General features: G+C 34.5%; 1 long non-coding RNA gene across 1 annotated transcript; it reads right to left on the reverse strand.

Moving 5' to 3' along the window:
- Positions 1–5,014: 5,014 nt before the first annotated feature.
- LOC145062248 (uncharacterized) lies at positions 5,015–8,961 on the reverse strand. The gene is made up of 3 exons (XR_013687493.1): positions 8,040–8,961; positions 7,851–7,914; positions 5,015–7,743 (listed from the first exon to the last, which is right to left on the reverse strand). It is a non-coding gene; the product is annotated as an uncharacterized LOC145062248 (long non-coding RNA).
- Between the last annotated feature and the right edge of the window lie 16,154 nt (positions 8,962–25,115).

The following is a 25,115-nucleotide window of genomic DNA, read 5'->3' on the forward strand; positions in this document are numbered from 1 at the left end:
AAATGACATTTTGACTTAGTATATAGTCATACATCAGTTAACAAATGGAGTTTGCTAGATAAAGCATAGAAATAACGATTAGTTATAATCATAGCACAATTGTTACATACAAATATTTGAATAAACTATGTTAAAGTATAGTTCATGTACATTACCACTTTTACCCTTGTTTTGATAAACTATAATAGGTATGGTTTATGTTTCCATTAACACAACAAACACATTTCGGAAGGTTTTGTTCCCACAGAAAAAGTTTTTACACTCACGCACACCACACGTAAACTTGTTAACTTAAATTGTGAGACATTCTCTCCTCGTACGTCTGAGTACGGGATCCAAATTCCTGGTAGTTATAATCAGAGTCTCTTGTAGGGAGAACGTGATAGTTGTGTATAGATCTATATTGGGTTAGACACCCCACACCTGAGTTGCATGCAACAGCTAGACCGGCAGGTCTGTGGTGACAAGTGTCATTTCAGTTTCGCGACGCCTGAGAAACGTCGTGGCAGGTTCATTCAGCCATAGTATGGTTATAGCGGCTCACATAGGGAGTTAAAAACACATAAAGTTTACGGGGATTTTCATAAATCAAAAGGGGTTTTATGTCGATTTAAAATCACTTTTTATATCAATAATTACAGATATTATTGTATATTTTCAGCCTTGGTATTTAAGACTACCCACCATTCATTACGGGATTTTTCTCAATTCAGAAAGGGTTTTACGCCAATTTAAAACCACTTTTATATCTTTAAGTATGACAAATACTTGTTCATTCTCGGTCCTGGCATTTAGGACCACATAACTTCTATAAGGAAAATATTGGATTTTTCTTGATAACACACAACTCATTACAAAGATCAGTTTCCAAACTCTTTATCTCAAAAACTTATGAATTCACCACCCTTTGTGTTGACACTTTTTCAAACAACTTGTATTCTCAGGAAATCAGTGAAACAAGAAAAAGATACGTATATGGATATAATTAGTGTTTATACAACTAATCATGCAAGAAAACCACTCTAGGAACTAGGAAACACTTAGATTGAAGTGTTAGAAGTACCAAGGATTGCATAAAATGGGTTTATGGCCACACTAGTGTGTGTACGGCCACATGTGTGTACGGCCATGGAGTGTACGGCCGTACACTCCTTGAAGAACATGTCAAAAAGGGTGGTCTAAGGCTCTATCTAGTATCCCCTAAGTGTTCTTGATCTTGCGTTGGAGTATATCATGAGTTTGAGGCCAAATATGCACTAAACAAGGGGTATACGGCCATATGAAGGGTGTACGGTTGTACACTCTTTGTGTTCATGCATAATATGATCTTTTAAGGCTAGAAAAGGAGTGATTCATAATCCTAACCAGAAGATGGAAGAGATACTTACGAATTAGAAGCCTTTAGGGGTGTTTAAGGTCCAAGAACTAGTGTGTGTTCTTGGTGTTCTTGAAGATCTAACCAAAAGAAGTCATTTCAAGGATGAAATCATGGATCTTCACTAAATAGTGTAATGAATCAACCAATCAAAGGAAGTAACACTTACATTTTGAAGATCTAGGTGAAAAACCCAATGATAGTTGAGAGAGAATCGATTTCTTGGCTTGAAGGAGAGATAAGTGAATAAAAATGGCTAAGTCCCACATATATATGTGAGAGTGTATGGCCAGGAGGGAGGTGTACAGCCGCACACCCAAGTGTACGGCCATACACTCATCTTGAAGGAGTGTTTGGCCCTTTTGAAAAGTGTTGAGCTTAAGGAACTCAATTCTAAACCCCAAACTTGAAGGTACTAGGCTTAGAACACTCAAACAAACTTCAAACAATGCTAAAAGATAGCAGAAACAAGTCCATCTTTGATTGAATTGAACGGTTGTAAAAGATGGAAATTTCGAGTTGTCATACTGCCTAACTGTAGCTAGCAGTTCAGGTGTGGGATTGTCAGTCCCGTATAGATCTATACACAAATCTCACGCTCTCCCTCCAGGAGACTCTGGTTATACTATATAGGATTTAGTTCCGTACCCTGGAGGATACAATTGAAGTAATGCCTCACAACCCTGTATTAACTAGTTTACGTGTAGTGTTGTAGTGTTCTCTTGTACTTTGTAAATGTATGTATAACCTTGTAGTAACGAACTTTGTAATGTAAAATAATTATACTCAAATAATTATTTAGTAATGCATCCCTTATACCCGGGAAAAGTAGTATTGTGTTCCATAAACTAAATCTATCATAGTTTATATGTTCGTTTCTGTATAAAGCTATTGAGTTAGTAAAATCATGTAATGTATCTCAAACTAAACCTATTATAGTTTGTATGTATGTTCTCGTTTCATGTATTGAATCCTGTAAAAGTTCTGTAATGTTCCCAAAATATATTGACCACGGTTTGATTGTATATTATGTATTGTACTGAAAACTTTGCAATTATAGTCGTATGTTGTAAACTACCCTTATGCTCAACATGATACAAAAGGGATAAAATATCTAAATATTTTTATAAAATGTAGTGATTTCCCGGTTTGTGTCAATTGCAAAAGTTTTATATCTGTTTAAAAATCATTTGTATAAAAACTCAAAAGTCCTTGTATTTTACTTGTATTCCCCCTGAAAACATTAAAAACAGTAAAAATGTAGGGGTGTGAACTCACAAATAGTGTGTGCTTGTAGCTAGATAGCAGACTAAAAAGACGACCCTCGAGTTGGCGTATGCGGAACTAACGATATCCTAATAGTATTTAAACACATAATTGTATTTAAAGTAGTGAAATCATTAATGTAAGTGTTAGAAAAACATTTGTTTTGTGTTAGGAATAGTTACCGAGAGTGTTTGAAGTGAAAGGGAGGGTTTTCGGTCAAGCTAAATCCGAGAACCAGGTTTTCAGTCTGGAAACTGGTTTTCGGCCGAAATCAGGTGTTCAATTTTGCTGGTGTTTTCGGCCCTTGAAGATATGAAGGCCGTTCTTGGTGTTCTTGGTGTTCTTGAGGAAAAATATGAAGATTTGAAGGTTTCCGCTTGAATGTATGAGTGTTCTTGGGTGATCCGTGGGAGCAAAAATAGAGAGTTTCGGGTGGAAAGGGTGAGAAATGAACAAGTTCTCGGATGAAAACCTTTATAGCGGTTGGGTTTTCGGCCAGAGGTGGGTTCTCGGCCGAGATCGGTTTTCGGTGGGAGGGTTTTCGGCCGAAAACGAGGTGTTGAACGAGTTTGGCTGATTTTCGAGGAAAAATCTTGGTTTTCGAGTGTTTTTAATTCCGAAATTTATATAAACCTTATTTATATACTTTAATTTATTTTCTAACCCTTTCGAACTTAATGGAAATACTCGAATTCAAAATTTTATTTAACGGAATTGACTGGAAACGTATCGGGTTGTCACAATAACAACTTTGAATCACTGATAAATCTTTTTTATAGGTTCATAATAACGATAATGAACTTAAACATAAGTTATACTTAAAGTACGGTAAGCATAACTCACTTACAAGGGGGTTTAGGCATTTAGCGAAGAACTAGGCTCTACATGGGCTGAACTTCTGAGCCGAAAGCTCTTCTTCTCACTCCGGGACTCGCTTCGAACACCTAGGAGGTGTTAGGGAAAGGAGAAGAGGGTTTGGGGTATTTGGGAGAGAATGGGTTAGAATGGTGTAAGAAATGAAGTGATTTGCGCCTCTATTTATAGGATGTAAAATCGAGCTACACAGCGTTTTACTGGCTAAACACGGCGTGTTGTTGTTGTGCCAGGTGTCGCGATCTCGTGCGAAGCCGTGGGGAAGAAGTAGTGGTTGTGATGATGCCACTTGTCACCTTCAGAACTTAACCCTAAAATTAATTATCTTCTAAATTTCGTAACTTTCACTTACAAGCTTCGTTTTTTACGTTCTTTATATCCACCCGTAGGTTGCGATGTGATCTACAACTTTCATTTAGACTTCGTCGGTTAATTTTGAATTTATTTTTAAAGTTATATTTTAACAGGCGTAGACAGTTAAAGTCCGTTAAAAAATCATAACTTTGTCATCCGACGTCCGTTTTCTACTGTCTTTATATCGTTGAACTCCTGTTAATGAGATCTTCCATTCTCATTTAGGTTGTGTCGGCTAAAAGTCGATCGATCTAAAATTTAATTTCCGGACTTTATACTGTTATGCTAAATCTTAGAAAAATCATAACTTCCTCTAACGAAGTCATATTTGAACGTTCTTTTTATGTACGTTGTCGGTTTAACGTATACTACGAGTTTCATTTAGATTACTAAGGCTAAAAAGTGGTTCATCAAAAATTCACTTTTTACGATATGCGGCGTCGTGCCGATTTTGTCATAAAACTTCCACGAGTCATAACTTCTTCGTTATAAGTCGGATTTCAACTTTCTTTATATGTATGGAATCCTTGTGACATATACTATACTTTGGTTAACATTATTTATTCTAAATAATCTTCTATCAAAAAATCATTTTTAACGCTTATTATCTCTAAATTGATTAGCCCGAATCTGCGAGTGTTACACGAACCAAGAGTCATAATTTGAAAAATAATGACATTATGTGAACAACTTCAACAAGTTAGATGAACGACTTTAATTACTGATTTAAATTTCAATAATATTATGTGATCGACTTTAACAAGTTAGATGATCAAATGAAAAAAAAAAATCTAAATATAAACAAAACCAATTGTTCATTACCATCTAGGATAATTATCTTTATCCATTATATATGTCACCTGTACGCCGCAGTGGCTTGTTATAGTCTATGATAACGATTAATATATGTCACATATAACTTGTAATAGTTTATGATAATAATAACTAGATGAATGACCCCGCTTTGCGGGGTATGGATTTGATCTGGAGTTGCATAACTTTCAAATTAAAAATTAATTGAACTTGATAAGAGGTCCTAAGAAAATATTAAATAAGACTGTATATAACTACAAAATTGGAAAATGGTAAAAAGCTATGAAACTGTGTAATATGTAATCAGATTTTCCAACCTTGAAATAAATAGGCAAATAGTGAAAAGTACATATAAAATCAATGAAATCGGGGAATAGAACAAACAATTTCAACCCGATTTCAGAAATTAGTCCCTCTTACTGCAACTGTTATTGGAAATCCATGTTTAAAAAAAAAAAAGAACTATTACAGACTTCTTGACCTGCAAATGTAGAACAGTTAAGAAAAATTGTTTATGTTATAAAAAAGTGTACAATTCAAATAATTTTTTTTGTTCGGTGCATTACTAATAATGTAATTATGAGGGATCAAAAGTTTTATAAAACAGTAAAATAAGGGTATATGATAAATCATTACAAAGACATGAAAATTAGTCAATTCAAGGAGCATAAAGAAAATAGCAATATAAGATCTCCAAGTGGTAGTACATAATCTTGTGCCTGCAATTTTCTACGTTGCCAAATCATGGACTTTCAAAAAAATAAAAACCAAATGATGGACTTTCAAAAAAAATAAAAAAATTGCATTTACCCCAAACATGGGCTTTATAAAAGCAAAATTCTCATTTTGTACATTTTTGCCCTTTTGTCCCATTTTTATAACACTGTTATCTAACCCAATAATGTAAAAATGGTGTTTAAGATACGAATAAAGAATCATGGAACCTTTTAAACTACTTTTCATATTGACACATTCTGGCCATTTTCTCATTCAAACATTTTCTCAGGTTTTAACATGTGATGCTATTAAGTTTCTGGTTCAAACATCTTTCAGAGTAATAAAAATATTTAGAAATCAACGTGTTTCATTTTTGTTCTTTTATGACATGCGGACAATTTCACTTGTTTTTAAAATTAAGTAAAATTCTATTTTTCTCAACCAAAACTTGTCATACTTTGGCTAAAACTAACATCTAATATTTTATTAAGGTTATTCTAATATAATTCTATTAAATTTGTTTAAAATTTTCAAATTCAGGTACTGTAGTTAAACTGTATACACGGGAAATTTTCATTAAAAACTCTTCAAGTCAGTAACTTTTACCAAAAAAGTTGTATGCAATGGCAGTTTGGTCAAAAACTATGAAATCATGAAGTTTTTAACCCAAAAAACAGTATGTAGGGGTATTTTAACAAAAACTATTAAAATCATTATTTTTTTTTATAAAAAATAAAAGTATGTGGGGAAATAGAAAGAGACTAACTTGGTTTTAATATCCATATCTACCATTTCGTCAATAGAAATAGCATTTTTTCCGATGTTCCTGTATTAAACATTTTTATAAAAAAAAAAATCAAGTATTAGCCTTTTGTTGATAAAAAAAAAATTAAAAATTAGTATCAATCCATAGACATCATGCTTATGCCGGTTCAAGGTTACAGTTCTTATTCCATGTACTACATCCGATACATTTATTATCGACTCAAGTGATTCACTGCAAATTGTAAAATAAATTAAAATCCATGCAGACACATAATTAATTAAGTAATTTAATCAACATAAATGGTAAATTAAAATAAATAAATAAATTGTAAATCATTATACGTACCTTGGCAACAATAGTTTTTTTTTATTAATGATGCATAGCTCAATTGAACGTCATCTCACTACATTTGGTTAGTAAGAAAATAAAGATTCCCAATTTAAAATAATTACAACTAATTACTCAAAATCAACCACTTAATTACCTTAGTACGGTATCTTTAAATCATGAATGTGTTTCTCGTGCTTCATACTCCAAATCTAAACAAAAACAAAATTATTATTATTATTATTAAAGTTGGGTCTTACTTCACAGAATGAACCTTGCACATCATATAATGCAAAACTAAATAAGATATAAAGTTATGATCACTAACCTTTGAGGATAAAAAAAATATGGAATATCAGTTTCGATCGCTGCCATTGATCATGTACAAAGTCAAGCAAAATCTTACTGCTTAATTTTGTGAGACAACAACCAAAATATTTTTGTATATTTTCATTTTAACATGCCTCAACTTTTAAAACTTCATACTACATGTATGTAAACTATATGGTCCCTTGATTGATCCTCTTGAGAAAGTGGAACATAAATGAAAAAAATGCCACTTGGACATTGCTTTTAGTACATCTTGTAGTAGGTATTGTATCCCATGGTATTGAATGATATATCATACATACTACCTGCTCACCTGGCCTAATACACAAATCTTAATCCAAGTTGTGTTAATAACTCCTGTTATTTAAAGGGTTAATAACATAAAATGGAGACAATACCTTAATTTATAGAAATTATTGAAGCTTATTTGAAACAATAGTTACAAACATATAAGGGTTTCAATCAGAGCCCAAAAGTGAATCCAAAGTTTAAAAGGACTACGATTGCTGCAAATTTCGACAGAACTACCACAATTAAGAAGTGTAAACCAAGTTAAAAGAATAGGATAAATAAATAAATTTAAAGACTGAAATACATACAACTGTCTTCCCCATTGAAAATGTCAAGTTATCTGTCTTTTTCCTGCAAGAGAAAAATAAAACCATTACAAAAGCTATCCAGAAAATAATCACAAATAAATGATAATAAGATGAATGATCCTTAGAAGTTGAAGATCACTATATATTTGACCTATAAAGAAAGAAATATCCTTACCAATTTATGATATTTGCTATTACCTTGGGACTTGTTGTAAGAAGATCATCAACAGTCATCTAGAAGCATTAACTGCTTGATCAAAGGAAGTCTGGGAACGAATGGCATCCTTTTGTGAGAAGTGTCATATATTTCTCCTTCTGGTTTTCTGTTAAAAACAAATCTATATAAGTAACAAAGACTTGAAATATCCATTTTCTTATTGAAAAGTTAAAGGGTAAAAAAATTGTTGTAGATTATTACAGATGGAATAACCTGATTTAAACACCCAAGCAACTTATGCATGCAATCTGGATATGCTTTTTTCTAGAAGGAAACACTACAAATTCCATAAATTCATTAGATTGTAAAATATAACATAAGGAAGATGTATTTCATTATTGTGTAACCGTTAATAAAGCCCTATTCATTTTTATGCAAACTCATAAACAAACATCTAATTACCTGAATGCATGGAGTTTGTACGCATCTGATTTGGATATAACATCGGCTCTCGGTACATTGTGGTTAGGAATCTGAATGCAAAATCAAACTGAATGATGTGTCTGAAAAGTTATCCGAGCATCAAACATAAGCAAAGAGAGTTGAGAGCTGGAAAATAATTTTGATGGTGGCTAAGACTTACCCCTTTATTTTGTTTTTTCCTTAAACGATTCTTCCTAGAGAGCTCTTTTTATCCCTTTTCATGCCAAATCGCAACCATCAAAAACAGAAAATTTTCAAACCCTAAATCGTATAGATGTTTTCATGAGAAAGGGAAGAAGAGAAAAAATTGGTAGTAAGAACCAAGCACTATCAAGTATGAAAAGATAAACCCCCTAAAACCCACACCGAATCCCCATCCACGATAACATCCTTCGAAACCGACACAACAGATATGACCGGACCACTAAACTCCGCCTCCTGACCAAACCTCGATATGCCGGTGTCGATAATCAAAATCGCCAACAACCATCAGCCCATGATTCCTCAATCTTGACAAAAGAAACGAAAAAAGCATCGACATCTATGAATCTTTCATGAATAGAAGCGGGTATTTGAATCCATGAACCCCCAAAATTGCAACCAATAGACTACTGACGGTGATGGGAAGAAAGGTGATATTATGAGTCATCTATAAGGTCAATAATATTTTACGGTGGGAGTATAAGCAAGAAAAGCAGTGGGAGTTAATCGGTGGAGGAAACATGGAGACGAAAAAAGATCGGTGACGTTGGTGGCGAGAATCGGCCGACGATGTTCAATCGATAGACAACTTTGATGAGAAGCGGTAGAGCAAGGATTTGAGAGAATCAGGGCTTCTTGTCACACCCCCGACCAACGGGCGGAAACGCCCGGAGGCGCGTAACAATTGAATATACATAGCAAATCCAAATCCAAAGATCATACATTGAGATAACACAATTGAATATAAATGAAACATAGCAAATCCAAACATCATACATTAAGATACCGAACTTACGTTGTTTACATATTGAATTTGTTCTTCAAATTACACCAAAGAGACAAAACTAAATAAATTTCAAACTACTGCAAAATAATCCTGAATCCGCGTCCCTTTAACATACTTATCGATTTCTTGAGAATACAAGTCGTTTGAAAAGCATCAACATAAAATATGTTGGTGAGTTCATAAGCATTTTGTATAAGAATTTGTGATGGTTTCGAAATCCAGAAAATTTCAGTGTTTTCTTGTCAAAACAGTTGTAAGCCTTGTTTTCCATCTAGTATAGCTGCATGTGTGTGTGTTCTAGTTTATCGTTTTCGAAATCGTATAAAATCATTTCCTCTAGAAAATCCTATATTTTCTTATATAAAATAACCGTGAGTCTTATTTCCAATTGAGTATAGTTACATGCGTGTGTGTATTGGTTTATCGTTTTAGAAACCGTATATAATCGTTATCTCCAGAAAATCTTATATTTTCTTATATAAATTAATCATGAGTTCTGTTTCCAATTGAGTATATTTGCATATGTGTGTGATAGCTTATCGTTTTCAAAATCGTATACAATCATTTTTCCCCATAAAATCCTATATTTTCTGATATATAAAATGGTGGTCTTAAAAACCCTAAGACTGGAGAGGTGTGAAAAATCATCAGGCGATTATGGACATTCCACGCAAGTTGAGTGGACGGTCAACACAACAAATGCGGACCATCACTACCATTCATAGGGACAGTCAACACAATGTGCCAATTTATTTATGAGGTTTTTCTTACATAAATTTCTAGATACATTAACATATTCTATTGAGCCGCTATGACCATACTAATATAACGGAGACCTGTCTTGGCGTTTCTAAGGCGCCCAAATCGATTAAAGAACATTTGTCACCCTAGACTGGCCGATTTAGCTGTAGCGAACAGCGAAGGTGCGGGGTGTCAACCCCGTATAGATCTATACACAAATTTTCGTTCTCCCTCCAGGAGACTCTAGTTATAACTCCTTACAGAACTTTAGACGTACACTAATATATTTATATTTAGGTACTTTTGAAACTCGTCTTCGCAAGAATACCAACTTGTTTTTGAGCAATCAATAAGATATGTTATTTAATAAATAACATCACTTGTGCTTGTTGACTAGGTTTATCGTTTTCGTTTATTGAGGATAATCCACTTGGAATCATAATTATCAAAAATGATCAAAAATTATCGGCATTGGCAACAATGGCCCTTCTTTTTATAACTTAACAAATAAGACCCATATTTGTCAAAAGGCGTCATAAGTGGTTCAAAACTAGGTGAATTATCGAAAATGGCCCTTTTCTTCTAAAATGTTCATTTTAGACTTATATTTATGAAAATACTCAAAAAGGCCCTTGTTTATCCAAAATTTCATTTTGGTCCTTTAAAAAAATGAGATGATCAATAATTCTTCAATTCTATTCCATTTTCCAAGATGGTTCTTATATATATATATATATATATATATATATATATATGTGTGTGTGTGTGTGTGTGTGTGTGTATGTGTGTGTATGGTTCTTATATATATATATATATATATATATATATATATAGATCGAAAATGTTTCCCAAAATATGACTATTTCCATATTTTACTCACTTTCAAAACATTGTTTTCAACAACTTGTTTCAGCACATTTTTGAAGCAAATCCTTAAGGCTCTTGACATAACAATTTATGATCAATAATCCATAAAATACTAGTTTTTGTGATCTAACATATAATTGGTGATATATAGTTGAAAACCTTGAGACTTGCTAAAATCTAGAGTTCTTGAACCATTAGATGGAATTCATAACTTTAAGCATATAAATCATAGCATACATGCATACACAAGCAAATATACTAAGATTTCACAAGACCCTTGACTTGTATCCTCCCCCAAAAACCATGGAAAGCATCAAAAGATAGGGGTATGAAGCGCACCTTGAGTTGGTTTTGTGGGGTTTTTGAAGTGTAGTGTCACACCCCGCTAAAGCGGAAATATAGGGCATGACAATGCAAAGGGTTTCATAGAAAAAGATAAAGACAACACTAGCTATAGTATTAAAAAAAGCATTGCAAATTTACAATGGGTTTTTCACAACTTTTAAAAGAATTTACAATGAAAATTGAAATACAACACATGAGAATGCTCTTAAAAGTGATATGTCCCTAAGTGCCACTTACTTGATGATTCCTGAAAAAGCATGTAAAACGAGCGTCAACTATAGAAATAGTTGGTGAGTACTCACATGTTTATAACATAACATAGTTTGAAATCATGATAATCAGAATATTGATACCGGTTTCCATAAACAATGTTGATTTCTAAAATAAGTAAATAAGTTTTCATGAATAGAATTTCGTTGTTGTAATGAGAAACAAAGTTCATTGCTATAATTAATAAACGAGTTTGTATGTATATGAGCAAACAATGAGTTCCCAACCAAGCCTATAACTGATGCCCTATCAAGATCTATGATTATCTGTGACAACCGTCAAAATTCGAGTTGGTTCTAGATTTGATTAAAGTTAGTTACACATATAGGCACGACACATACTAGAATTAGTAACTAGATGCTAAGTTATAACCTACTAAAAACTAGGAAACAATTAGAAACAATGGACAATGTACTTAGATTTCACATTGTTATGTGAATTCTACAACTACATAACTAGAGACTATCCATATTCAGGTCACTCTTTGACTCGGACACCTTTTCATGAACCATACACATACATTATGTACTTGACCTAGTAGTAGAAATTAGGTCGGAGTCTCGTGGAACTTAAGTCAAAGTTGAAACTATGACTAGTATGCTTGGTTCTTCAAGTTCACTTGAATCTCGGAACCACTACATATAAATGCCAATAAACCAACAAAAAAGGAATTACAAACATTATTTCTAACTTGAATAAGAGTTAAGAAACACAAAAATAATTTGAAGTCTCCATGATTCAATTTATTTTGATATCCAAAGATGTATTAAACTCTAAAACCCTAAAAGCCCTAAAATCTCAAATTTATAAACTTTAACACCTAAAAATCCATAAAATTTGTTATGAACCACATAATATCAATTTAAAATGACTAAATTCAGGAAAATATAATCAAATAAAATAAAAAATTAGATCATTAACATTTACCCTTGATTTATAAGTCAAAAATCAAGAGTTTTATGCATAAAAACTAGGTTAAGGTGCACATTTTATAAAAGGTTGGATATATTTATAAAAGATTTGAATTTTTATAAAAGAAATAGGAGAGAGGGAGCCTCTCCAACCCTAAAATTTGTCCCCTCTCTCTCTCTGATTATCTCTCTTCCCCAAAATTTGAATCATTTCTCACTTCTCCACACTTCACTTCCTCATTCTCTCTCACACTCTTCCTCACCACTCCATCTTCTCTCTCCCTCACCCTAAACCACAAATTTTGGCAGAAAATTTCATCCATTTATACTCAAAAACATCAAGATTTAAAGTTGTTCTTGAGGTAAAAACGAAAATCCTTCATCCCCCCTTCAATCTTCCTTCAAAATCTCAAGTTTTCTTGCATGTCTTCTTCTTCTACACCATTCTATGGATAGATTATTCACATGCATGTTCATAACCACGATTTTTATGATTATGGTGATATTATTTCACCCAAAAACCAACATGCATGTGATGATCTTCAAGCTTACAGGCTTGATCATCAAAGTTTGTTGTTAAAAAGCATTCAAATAGGTTCGTAAAGGATTTATTCCCAAATAAATATCTAAAACTTATTTTCTGATCGAATATGATTTTTCTCAGAATTTCATCAACAAAATGAGATGTTCCACAAATTTTCAGAAAATAATTCATTTTTCACGAATTATTATAATTATTTCAAGAAAATAGGGAAATAATTCATATAAAATACTTTATGATGTCTATAGATCCTAGGTAAATCTGTGGATGACCCCCAAAGTGAATGATGACAGATCAATGAGTTTCATCGATTTTTGTTACTGTTTGCTATGGTTTTGAATTTTCTTTTTGTTTAATTCAAATAAATCATAAAACCACTTTAAGGAATGTGAAAAGGGTATCTAATAATTTTCACAGCTCCTACCCTATGTTCAAGACTAAGAAAAATATTTTCAGAATTTTTCATAATGCATTCCTATTTTTTCCCTATTTTTGTATTTATAATGGACTAATAATGGGGAAAATAGTTTTACTCATCTAAAATTCATGAAAATTTATCAAAAGATCATATAATATATTGGAACTTCAAATAAAAATTTGGATGATTTTTATGTTCAGTATACTATATTTCTTCTATTTTCTAAGATTAAATACACTTAAATCAACAAAATCGGATTCCAGTAGATAAAAACCATCTTTGGTATTATTCCCAAATTATTTACACTGTAAATGAAGTTTAAATTTTTTTTGGTAATTTACTTTAACTGTTTAATAATTATTCTCCAATTAATGACTATTTAAGAGGATAAAACAAAGAAAAATAGAAAGACTAACTGAAAAATATCTTTTATATTTTTCACATCTTCTACAGGTATAATAAAGTGTTACAAAAAGTTTGAGCAATTTTGGAAACCATTTTCTATTTATTTCAGTTTTTATTAGAATAAATAAACAAAAATCATAAAATCGGGTTAAACAGTTTAGAAATCCATTTTTATATTTTTCCCAGCTTAAGTATGTCTAATGGCAGTATCATACAAAGTTTGGGAATTTTTATCATTTGGATGCTATTTTTTCACGAATTATATTGTTATGAAGGCTTAAAATTTTGGAAAAATAGTTAATCATATCAAAAATTCAAAGGAAAATTTATGGAAGACCTCTACTGTATTTAGAAAGAAAATGCAAAGTTTGACAATTTTTGGAAACTGTTTGATAATATTTTGGATTTTTAGGAGTTTAAAACACCTTTAAATGTGTTGAAATACCCTCAATTAATATTATAAAAATCTGGAAATTAATATCCAAAATTGTCTTAATCACATGAGTTATAAATTTTCATCATTTCAGAAAAATGTTTGTAACTTATCAATATTAAATTTTGACACAATATTGGCATAATTCTATTGTAGTAGTAAGTATATTAGCATTAGATTTCGACAAGAAACTCACTAGCGTATACCATTATTGTAGGATTCGGTTGTGGTACAAGTGGAACTTAGATCAAGGCATCATTTGCATCATCTCAATGCATTGTGAGTATTCACCACTCCTTTATTTTCGGTTTTTAAATGTTTTGGGGTGGAAAAACATGTCATAAACTTTTTATGTTCGTTGTATTTATTTTGACTCGTATGAAACTTGGTTGCTATATTTCGTATGTATGTGTATGTTACTTTAATTCATGAGGACTGTATCGCGGTTAAGTCCCTGGAATCTCTAGACAAAACTCATAAACTCTTTTGAGCCTATGGTTATTTGGATAGCGCTATCAGGAGGTAGACAACTCCTCACTCACACGATTCGCTTGAGTGCATTTTACCATTTTATACACTATGTTTGCGATACACATAGTAGTCAATAGGGCACGATTCGGTCATTAGGTTTGGGTTGTGAACTCATGAATGGAAACTTGATGCACATACGAATCTTTATGCACATACCAAACTTGTATTCTCATGTTAGTAACGACACTTGTATACTTATTTTAGCAATGAAACTTGTATACGTATTATAGCAATAAACTTTGTATCTCATTATAACAACGAACTTTTATTACTGGAAACTTATATACATGTTTTAGCAATGAAATTGTTTGCTCCTTGTAGCAACGAAATTGATTGCTCATTTTAGCAATGAAACTTGTTTACTCGTTTGAGTAACGAACATTATCTTCCATGAGAATATGAACGTTGCATCTCATTTGGGCAACATGCTTTATCTCTCATGATGTCAAAGAACTTTGTTTTTTTACAAACTTATTTACTCATTTTAACAATATACTTTTATTATTGGAAACTTTTATCAAAACTTTGATTTCAATTCATGGAACCAATATTATTTTGTTTATCTGTGAGTACTCACCAACTATTTTTACAGTTGACGCTCGTTTTACATGCTTTTTCAGGAATCATCAAGTAAGTGGCACTTAGGGACACATCACTGTTAGGAGCATTCTCATGTGTTGTATTTCAATTTACATTGTAATTTCTTTTAAAATTTGTTCAAACCCATTGTAAATTTGTAATGATTTTTAATACTATGGTTGGTGTTGTCTTTTAACTTTTTCTATGAAACCCTTTATACTGCCACGCCTCGAGTTTCCGCTTTAGCGGGGTGTGATATTATCGTTCCATAGATTATATGGTATCATGCACTCAAGCAATCGGGCGAGTGAGGAGTTGTCAATTCCTAATAGCGTTATCCATAATGACCATTGGCTCAAAGAGTTAATGGTTGGAGTAAAGTGTAAGGGAAGGGACTTAAGATGATAAGGCCTCATGTTTCGTGTAGCATAGACATACATAGCAAAATATAGCAATCAAGTTTTATACAAATCAATTTAAATACATCGAACAATAAATAGTTTTTCGGACATGCTTTTCCACCCCAAAACATAAAAACCGAAAATAGGGGAGTCGTGAATACTCACAGTGCATTGAGATGATGTAAATGGTGCCTTGAAATACATTCCACTTGTACCACTACCGATTCCTACAATAATGGTATTCGCTAGGGAGTCTCTAATCGAAATCTAACACTAGTATACTTACTAGTACAATAGAATTATGCCAATATTGTGTCAAAATTTAATATTGATAAGTTACAAACATTTTTCTGAAATGGTGAAATTTTATAACTCATGTGATTAAGATAATTTTGGATATTATTTTCCAGATTTTTGTAATATTAATTAAGGGTATTTCAACACATTTAAAGGTGTTTAAAGATCCTAAAAATCCAAAATATTATCAAACAGTTTTCAAAAATTCTCAAACTTTGCTTTTTCATTCTAAACACAGTATAGGTCTTCCAGAAATTTTCCCTTGAATTTTTAATGTGATTAACTATTTTTCCAAATTTTTATGCCTTCATAACAATATAAATTTGTGAAAAATAAAATCCAGATGATAAAAATTCCCAAACTTTTTATAATACTGTCATTAGACATACTTAAGTTGGGAAAAATATAAAAAATAGACTTCTAAATTGTTTAACCCAATTTTATGATTTTTGTACATTTAAGTGTATTAAATATAGGGAAAATAGAAGAAAAATAGCATACAGAAGATAAAAATCATCAAAATTTTATGTATCATATTAATATATTATAAGATTTTTTGGTAAATTTTCATGAATTTTGGATGAGTAAAAATATTTATCCTGTTTTTAGTCCATTATAAACACAAAAATCATGGAAAAATAGATATACATTTTGAAAATTTCCCAAAATACTTTTCTGAGTCGTACACATAAGGTATAAGCTCCAAAAAATAAGAGATGATATTTTCACATTCCCTAAAGTGGTTTTATGATTTATTGGAACTAAATAAAAAGAAAAGTCAAAATCATACTAAACAGTAACAAAAATCAATGAAACTTCATCAGAGATGTTTATTATATTAAAAGGGACATCCACGAATTTTTCCAGAATTTATTTACTAGTATAAGTATTTTATATGCTTTAACACTCTATTTTCTTATTATTTTCATGTAAAAACAAAATATTATATATATATATATATATATATATATATATATATATATATATATATTGAGCTGAAAATTTCCAGAATGCATCTTCATACAATTTAATAACAATGAATAATCATTTTCTTATTTTTGATGTCGAAAAACATGACTAAAGGCTCAATAAATTATAGAGAAAACTTGGTTCTTGTGATTTTGGTAAAGATTATTGATGTTACTTTGAGAATTTTTGCAACATGTTACAAAGACTTTTGAATCAAGATCTTTTTTTTCCTCTTAATACATGATGTTAAGTGCTCAAATTAATTTTTCCTAGATTTTTAGTGATGAATAAGACCTTTGAACATGCAATACAAAACTAGTATTCACAGAAAGGTGTTGTTTGAGCAATAGTTTTGTAAAAATTCCTAAAAATCGAAATATTGGAATTTTCTAGTGAGGTCAGATGGGTTTGAAAGATAAGTCAAAATATTATATTTCATAAAAAGAATCTCGAATTTTGGTTAAGAAATGAGTGAGATATGACAGTTTAAAGTCAAGTAGAGAAATCCGGCAGATTGCATGCGTGATGATTGGTTAGAAAAGTGAGTTTTCATCATTTCTTTGAGTAAATATTTTGAAATATTTTATGAATTCATGATAAAATCATATTCTAGTCATGTTTCTAGAGATCAAAATATTAAAACTTATCAAAATGTATACATGCATTTATGAATAAAAAATTGTTTCTCAAAAACTCTTAACTTGAGTTTGATGTTTTAATCCTTAAAATCGATTTTTACACTAAGATCATGAACATGCAACCTTGTTTATCATACATGCATGGTGTTAGAACACATCTATGATGTTCTAAAAGCCATTTTAACAAAAATAAAACAAGTTTGAAGAAGATGAAGAAGTAGAAGAAGGAGAAAGTGTAAGAAAACTTGAGATTTTGAAGGAATAATGAAGTAGAAATCGAGTTTACCTTCAAGAACACCACAAGATGATGAAGATTTAGAGTTCATGGTGTGTTATTGGAATCATTTTCTGGAATAAAGTTCGTGGTTGAAGGAGAGAGGAAGAGATAATAGAGAGAAAATGAAGTGGAGGTGTTGGAAAAATGAGAGAGAATGAGGGATATGGAGTGTAAGGTTTGTGTAAATGTTTTAGGAAGGAAAATATTGAAGGATGAGATAGGGTGGCCGACTTTTGAGATTATAATGCCCTCCTTCTCTTTTAAGTTTGTAAAAATTTCAATTATTTTATAAAAGTTTCAAACTTTTTATAAAGTATACACCCTAACCAAGATTTTGTTCATGAAACCTTGATTTTTGACTTATAAATTATGGGTAATTGTTAATGACTTAAATTTTTTTGTTCCTTGATTATATTTTCCTGAATTTTCAATTGATATTATGAGGTTCATAACAAATTTTATGGAGTCTTAGGTGTTAAAGTTTATAAATTTGAGATTTTAGGGCTTTTAGGATTTTTGAGAGTTTGTAAATCTTTGGATATCAAAATAAATAGAATCTTTGAGACTTCAAATTATCTTATGTCATTATAACTCTTGTATAGTTATAAATAATGTTTGTAACTTATTTTATCAGTTTATTGGCATTCTATGTAATGGTTTTGACATTCAAGTGAAATTGAGGAATCAAGTATACTAGCCCCAGTTTTCACCTTTAACTTAAGATCCTACGAGACTCGGACCTAATTTATACCACTAGGTCAAGTGCATGATGTGTGTATATGGTTCATGAAAAGGTGTTCAAGTCAAAGAGTGACCCGAATATGTAGGAATACTAGGATATTTCGAAATAGCTCACCAAATTTCCAAGAACCACCTTGATGATAAAGATTTTTGGAAGGAACCACTTGTTCTTAAGAGGAGTTTGGTTTAGTTGTTAAATGGAGTGAGGAGGGGATTTTTGAGGAAATATGAAATCTCCTGAGAGTGAAATGAGGTGAGAGTGAGGATTAGCAAAAGGAGTTCTTCTTTTAAATAAAGGAAATGAAGTTGATTTGAAGTGTGCTTGGAGGACTGCTAATTAATCATGTTTTATTGTTGGATAATTTGTGAGGATCCGTGAATGCATGGGGAATAGGAGATTACATCAAATCATAAAGTCAAACTCTCTCTCTCTCTCTCTCTCTCTTATCACTTTATGATGTAAAATAATACTTTTATGAATATTAATTGCTATTTTTATGAAAATATGTTTTAAATATTCAAATTTGGCATCAAATAAGGTTTTAAGGGGTCTAAGTTATGAAAAATATGAGTTTAATGGGATTCCCGATGTCAAAATACCTCAAAACAGTGAAATGGTCAGAAGTGGATCAAAATCTGGAGCCAAATGGTGAATTCCGGAGTCAAACCAATTGTTCCAAAGCTCTTCTCAAGTTCTGGAGTGGAGTTTCGGGGTCAATCCTCAAGTTTCGGAGTCAAGACATGAGTTCCGAACTCGAGTTTGCGAAGTCAGGTCATCCAGAGTCATTTCCTTCCGAGGTCGCGAGAGCTTCTGGTCCGTAATGCGAGATCTTCCGGAATGATGTGAGACCTTTCGAAGCCAGCAGTTCCGGATCAACAGGTCGTCCGGAGCAAGATTGCTCGACTCTTGAGGAGGTCCGAAGTGCGAAGCTGTCCGGTGCGGTTAGCAGGTTCTGAACTGGACTTGCTCCTTAAATTTTTCTCCATTCATTTTGAGTTGGTTTTGACTAAGGAAACTACCTTTGGGGATTAAGGAGAGATTTCAGGTATATAGAGAGATTTAGGAGAGATTTGAGATGCATGGAGAGATTTGGGAGAGATTTTAGGTATATATATATGTTTTGCATTATAACAATACATGGCTCATTAGGAAGCATAATGTAAACTTTAATGTGTTTGCACAAGTCTTACAATAGTTGATGCTTACATGAGAACAAGATTTTCTAGCTAAAAATGCTAGTTGTGACATCATCCCCCCGTTAGAGGGAATTTCGCCCCGAAATTCTTCTGAAAGGTAGGATCATGAACGCGAGAATAAGTGAGGGTACCTCTGCTTCATCTGGTCTTTGCATCCCCAAGTGAATTTTTGGTCCACGCTTAGCATTCCATCGAACCTTCACCATCGGGATGCGGCTTTGTTTCGTGCACTTGACTTTTCTATCCATAATCTCGATAGGCTGCTCAACGAATAGAAGGTCCTCGCTCACTTCAATCTCATCTAGTGGAAGTGGGAGGGTTTTGTCCGATAGGCACTTCCTTAGGTTCGACATAGGGAATACAGGGTGTATATTACTGAGTTCTGAGGGTAGTTGGAGTTTGTAAGCTACCGAACCGATCCAGGCAAGGATCTCGAATGGTCCGATGTACTGAGGATTTAGTTTACATCTCTTCCCAAATCGTATCATCCCTTTCTAATGGGAGACTTTTAGTAATACCCGATATCCTACTTGGAATTCTAGAAGTTTTAGCTTACTATCTGCATCGCCTTTTTGCCGATCTCGTGATGCTTGGAGACGTGCTCTGATTAGGACTATCTTCTCTATTGTCTCTCGAGTAACTTGGGTCCAGTGCGTATGATATTCGACATTTGTCCTTCTGCCAGCTGGGTGTCTCCCACCTCAGCCCAACAGAGGATGATCTGCACCTCCGGCCACATAGGGCCTCAAAGGGTGCAACTCCTATGCTTGAATGGTAGTCGTTGTTATATGAGTACTCGATTTGAGACAGGTGGGTATCCCAAGCTTTTCTAATGTCTATTACACATGCCTTTCTTCGGGGTATGGGTTCTTGTTTACCTCGATCTCGTCAAGTAGGATTTCTAGAGCTTCGGTAGCCCGACACTTAGGAGCGTTGAATACCTGGAATGTGAAATGTATGAAGCTGAGTTCTTATTGTAACAAAAGGTCGTAGGTTACTGGACCTCTCCTAGCGAGGATTTTTGAATGGTCTACTAGGGGTCGTGCTCCTGGTGTCCTATAAGTAGAGTTTATGCGCCTTAAGAGTTGGCACTACTGTTGCCAAAGTTGAGATTGCGTATGGTGTAACTGACCTTATGAGTCTTAGGCTACCTTGGGATTTTTCTTCCTATAGTGTTCCGAACTAAAGGTAGGTTCACCTTTGCCAGTTCTTGGTTGTTGGTTAAACAAGTCTCTGATTCGGGGTAAGGAGTGTCGATTCTTGAGGATGGATTTTTGTTTGACTTATTGGTAGCCGGCGGTGCCATGGGCAATTCGTATTTCCTCCTTATGAGTCAGATAGGTGCTTCCTGCGGTTAGAGACCAGGCACTAGCTGTTTTAGTGATTGTGCTAAGTGGTATTGGGATTTGGCTATTGGGATGGTTCCAAGAGTCAAGTCGATTCCGTACTCGACTTAGCACATGGTTGATGTTTTCAAAGGGACTTAGGGGATATCCGGGGGAGAAGGTTGGAAGCATTTCATATTCCCTTAATATCTTTTGTTTCTTGCTCTTAATCGTTATCATGGTTAGGAAAGAGTGTGACATCTCCTACATAGGGCTTATGTGTCTGGATGCTAGGGATTTGTCGTTACAGGTTGGGAGAGTTTTGTTATTCAGTTGTGTAAAGCGGAAGTCTCTTCACAGCGCTTTTGTAAGGTGAGAATTAATCCAGTCTGTGCCAAATAAATGACGCTGGACTCCTTATTATAAAAGGTGTTACGTTGAGTGGGGAGTAATGGTTGTTAGGAATGATAGGGTGTTCTACGTTCATGTTCTTACCACTACCAGTTTCGTTTTTGTTATTACTATTGCGTCTATTTTGTTCCTACTTGCTGGGTGTTTTAGTAATACATGAGCGCTGACGTAAAGCAAGGGAATTCATAATCCGAATTATGCTAGGTTTTTCTACTATAAATGGGTGTGACCTAACCGCTCATACTGAGGATTTTAACAAGATAATTGACTGCGTGGTTCCATCCTAATCACATTCAGACGAGGGACAGGATAGTAAGGTAGGATCGCACACTCTTAGTTTGTGGAATCCTAACAATATATGATACTAACGTTCATATGAAACCATCATGGTCCATTCACAAGGATCTCTAGTTTCTCCATGATTCACAGGGTTTGCTCGAATGAGGAAATTAGTTTTTGATTATGATTTTAATTACCAAAACCTTTTTGTGAAAATTCGATGCATAGAGTTTATTGTGGGAACGTACCAAAAATCTCGGTAGGGTTCCTTGTCGCCTCTTCCTGTCTAGTTGTCAACTCCTCCGTCGTTCATCTCTGTTGGACAATCTCTATTGAAATGTCATGTTGCACCGTATTTGTGGCATACTGGACTTACTTCTGGGTTGAGGGTCGGAGTGATGCATGGGGTCGGGGCCCTACAGTAATGGACGAGGTGTCTCTTCTTGTTGCACCTATTGCAATGTAATTCTCTGCAGACTCCAAGATGATAGTATTTGCACTAGTTGCAGTGTGGAAAGTTCCCAAGATATGATTTTCTCGATGTGGGAGGAGTAGGGTTAGTAGGGGTAAGGACTGATCCCACTTGCTGCCTTTTGGTAAGCCTTTGGGTCAAACTGCCTCCTTTTTCGTTCCTAAACTTTTGCTTCATGACCTTAGGTTTGGAGTTTGGGGTGTCTTGGTAAGTTGTTCTTCGTTGGTTTCCTTGGTTGTTATTGCGGTTGAAATTATCGATACCGCTTCCATTTTCGTTTGCGTTGTTGGTATTGAGGTATGTCATGCCAGCTACCACGACAACCGTCACAGTGGTTCGGAAAGTGGCGGAATCTATTCATAGGACTGGTGCTTCATCGGGGTGTTGGTTCTTCTCATGAGAGGACATGATTATGTTGCATGATAGGAAACAGGTTCGTGAGTAACTATGGTTATTCCTAGTCATATCTTGTCTATGATTATAGATATGAACTTATGCATGTACGCATATAAATCACATGTTTTCGTTATACGTTCCTCATTGTTTCGACCTACATCCCTATGATGTATTTACGATTGAGAGTAGAATATCGCATGTTATGTTTTATCGGGATATGGTATAGCCATCTATACCATGATTGGATTCATATCACATGGGTTTTTGGAGGGCGTACCTCTCTGGGTTTACTACTATTGGTTGTGGTTCAAGACATTATAAATCCTAGGGCGAGTAGTGTGGTGATCCTCCTATGCCGAAATGGTGCACAAGGTGTTCGACCATTTTACTCATTTCACGAGCGACCCCTTCCGCTCTTTGTTTTGCTAAGGTTTTCCTAGTTTCAGTTGTAATCAAGTGTCGTCTCAGGGGGGGGGTCACTTCCTCCTTTATGGAGTATAGACGGTTCATGCGGTTCTCTAGTCCTACTGGTAGGTTCCATAAGGCTTTGGAATGGTGTGCTTGTTGTTCGTGGGAAAGTCGGATTTACATTGTCGTATATCGGGCTTTGCTTCCAGTCTCCATTACTCCATGATAGAGAGTAGTAAACCAGGAGTCAAATCGGGTTACTTGTGGCCTATATGGGGGTGGTTCTTGAATTGTGAGGGTGTTGGGGATCCAAGCACGGTGCACATCGATTGTGGATGGGATTGTCTTTTGTGGATATGCATCTTGAACCTGGTAGGTATCAATCACTAAGCTTGTCTTTGCGTGGGTATTGTTTTGTTACTAGGTTCGTCTATTCCAAGGGAACTTATATTTGGTGTTTACGTATCTGGGAAGAGAGAGATGAAAGGGTTTCTTGCTAATAGGATAAGGCTCGCTAAGGGTTTCCTTGGCGATTTCATCTGTGCTTGGCTCTTAGTCGGAATCCTCCCTTTCATAATTCATATCTTGGTATTCCTTAGACTTCACCTCTTGGCTTCTCTTATGGACCTCTTTTGGTCCTTCCTTGACACATCCTCAAGTCACCGCAACAGGTTAGTAGAGGTCTTTGTGAGGAATTTCAACTATGTCGTTTGTGCAAGAATAGGGGTATGAGAAATACGGGGAAAGTTTAGGTGTGGGGGTTTATGGTATCCTAAAATACTCCTATAGTATTTTAAATTTTATGTTAGATTCTGGTGTTCTGTTGTAACATCCGGAATTTCAGGTATTATATTTATTCATTGTATTTCAAGTTTTGTGGAAGAACTCGGCGAGTTGGTGCGTAGACTCGCCGAGTAGAGACGCGAATCATTATCTGGGTGGATGGCTGGACTCGGCGAGTCCATGCTGTTTAATGAAACCCAAATTCCTCGGGTTTGGGGCCTATTTAAGGGTCCTAATGGCCGTTATTTGCGGCTACCAGACCCCAGAGAGGAACCGTAAGTGAACTAGAGCGATTGTGAGAGGAAAGGAGCCATTTCTTGATCTTTTGTTAGTGTTTTTGCAAATAGAAGAGGACCAAGACAAGAGGAGGCTGAAGAGGGTGCTAATCCAGTGATTCCAGGGCTCAGAGCCTTCATTTTGAGGTATTAATTCGACCCTTCTTCAGTTTATGGTGTAATTCCTTGAGTTAGGGCTTTTTAGCCCCTTTTAGAGGAAGGTTATTGAGTAATTGGTCCCTTCTCGTGTTGGTGTTGTAGATCTGGACCCAAAGAGGTCCGGAGACCCTTTTCCCTTGAGCTTTATGAGTGTTAATGGGGGTTATGAACTTTGGATGTCATTTTAGTGGTCATATCTTCAAATAAGGCCTTTAAGCCTTTGCATGAGCACCAAGATGTTAGCTTTACGTGATTATCCAACTTGGGGAGGCCAGATCTATGATTGTATGGGACGGATCTGACCTCAGAAGTTGTTTTCAGAGTGTGCATGGCATGAACTCGTCGAGTCCCAAGAACAGACTCGGCGAGTAGTATGAAGTTTCCCATTAATCATTCAGTGAGTGGACTGCCGAGTTGGGGGATGACTCAGTGAGTCAAGAGGGGATTAGAGGACTGAAGTCCAAGGCTGTACTCGACGAGTTGTTCTTGGAACTCGGCGAGTTGAGTCGGGGTGGCCCCGCGATTCATGCCTGATGTGACTCGTTGAGTTTAGGGAGGGACTCGACGTGCCAAGCGGGACAAAGAGTTAGGAGTCACGTGTGTGCTCGCCGAGTCACCGGAGTGCACTCGGCGAGTTGGGTCAAAGTTTGACTGTTGACTTTTGTTGACTTTTAGGGTTTGGTCAACAATGGAGTCCTTGAGTCAAGAGGGGGGTAAAATAGTCTTTTACCCTTCTGAGGGTGACAATAGAGGGTCGATTCTAGCCTCGAGTGTTATATTTATGAGGATATTTACTTTGTGTGAATAGGCGGAGGCTAGGCAATACTTCTACCGAGTCAGGGATTTACGAGAGTCTGAGGTGAGTCTTCTCACTATACTTTACCTTGAGTAGGTAATCAGGGTTATGTGATACAGTGTTGTGTGCTATATATATGTGTTATGTGTTGCACTGCATTATTCTATGTGATTTATGTTGTGCATGTTACAGAGTTAGAACC

The sequence above is a fragment of the Lactuca serriola genome, chromosome 7, assembly GCF_051521515.1.
Source record: "Lactuca serriola cultivar US96UC23 chromosome 7, Lser_US96UC23_V15, whole genome shotgun sequence".
In the NCBI taxonomy this organism is placed as follows: Eukaryota; Viridiplantae; Streptophyta; class Magnoliopsida; order Asterales; family Asteraceae; genus Lactuca; species Lactuca serriola.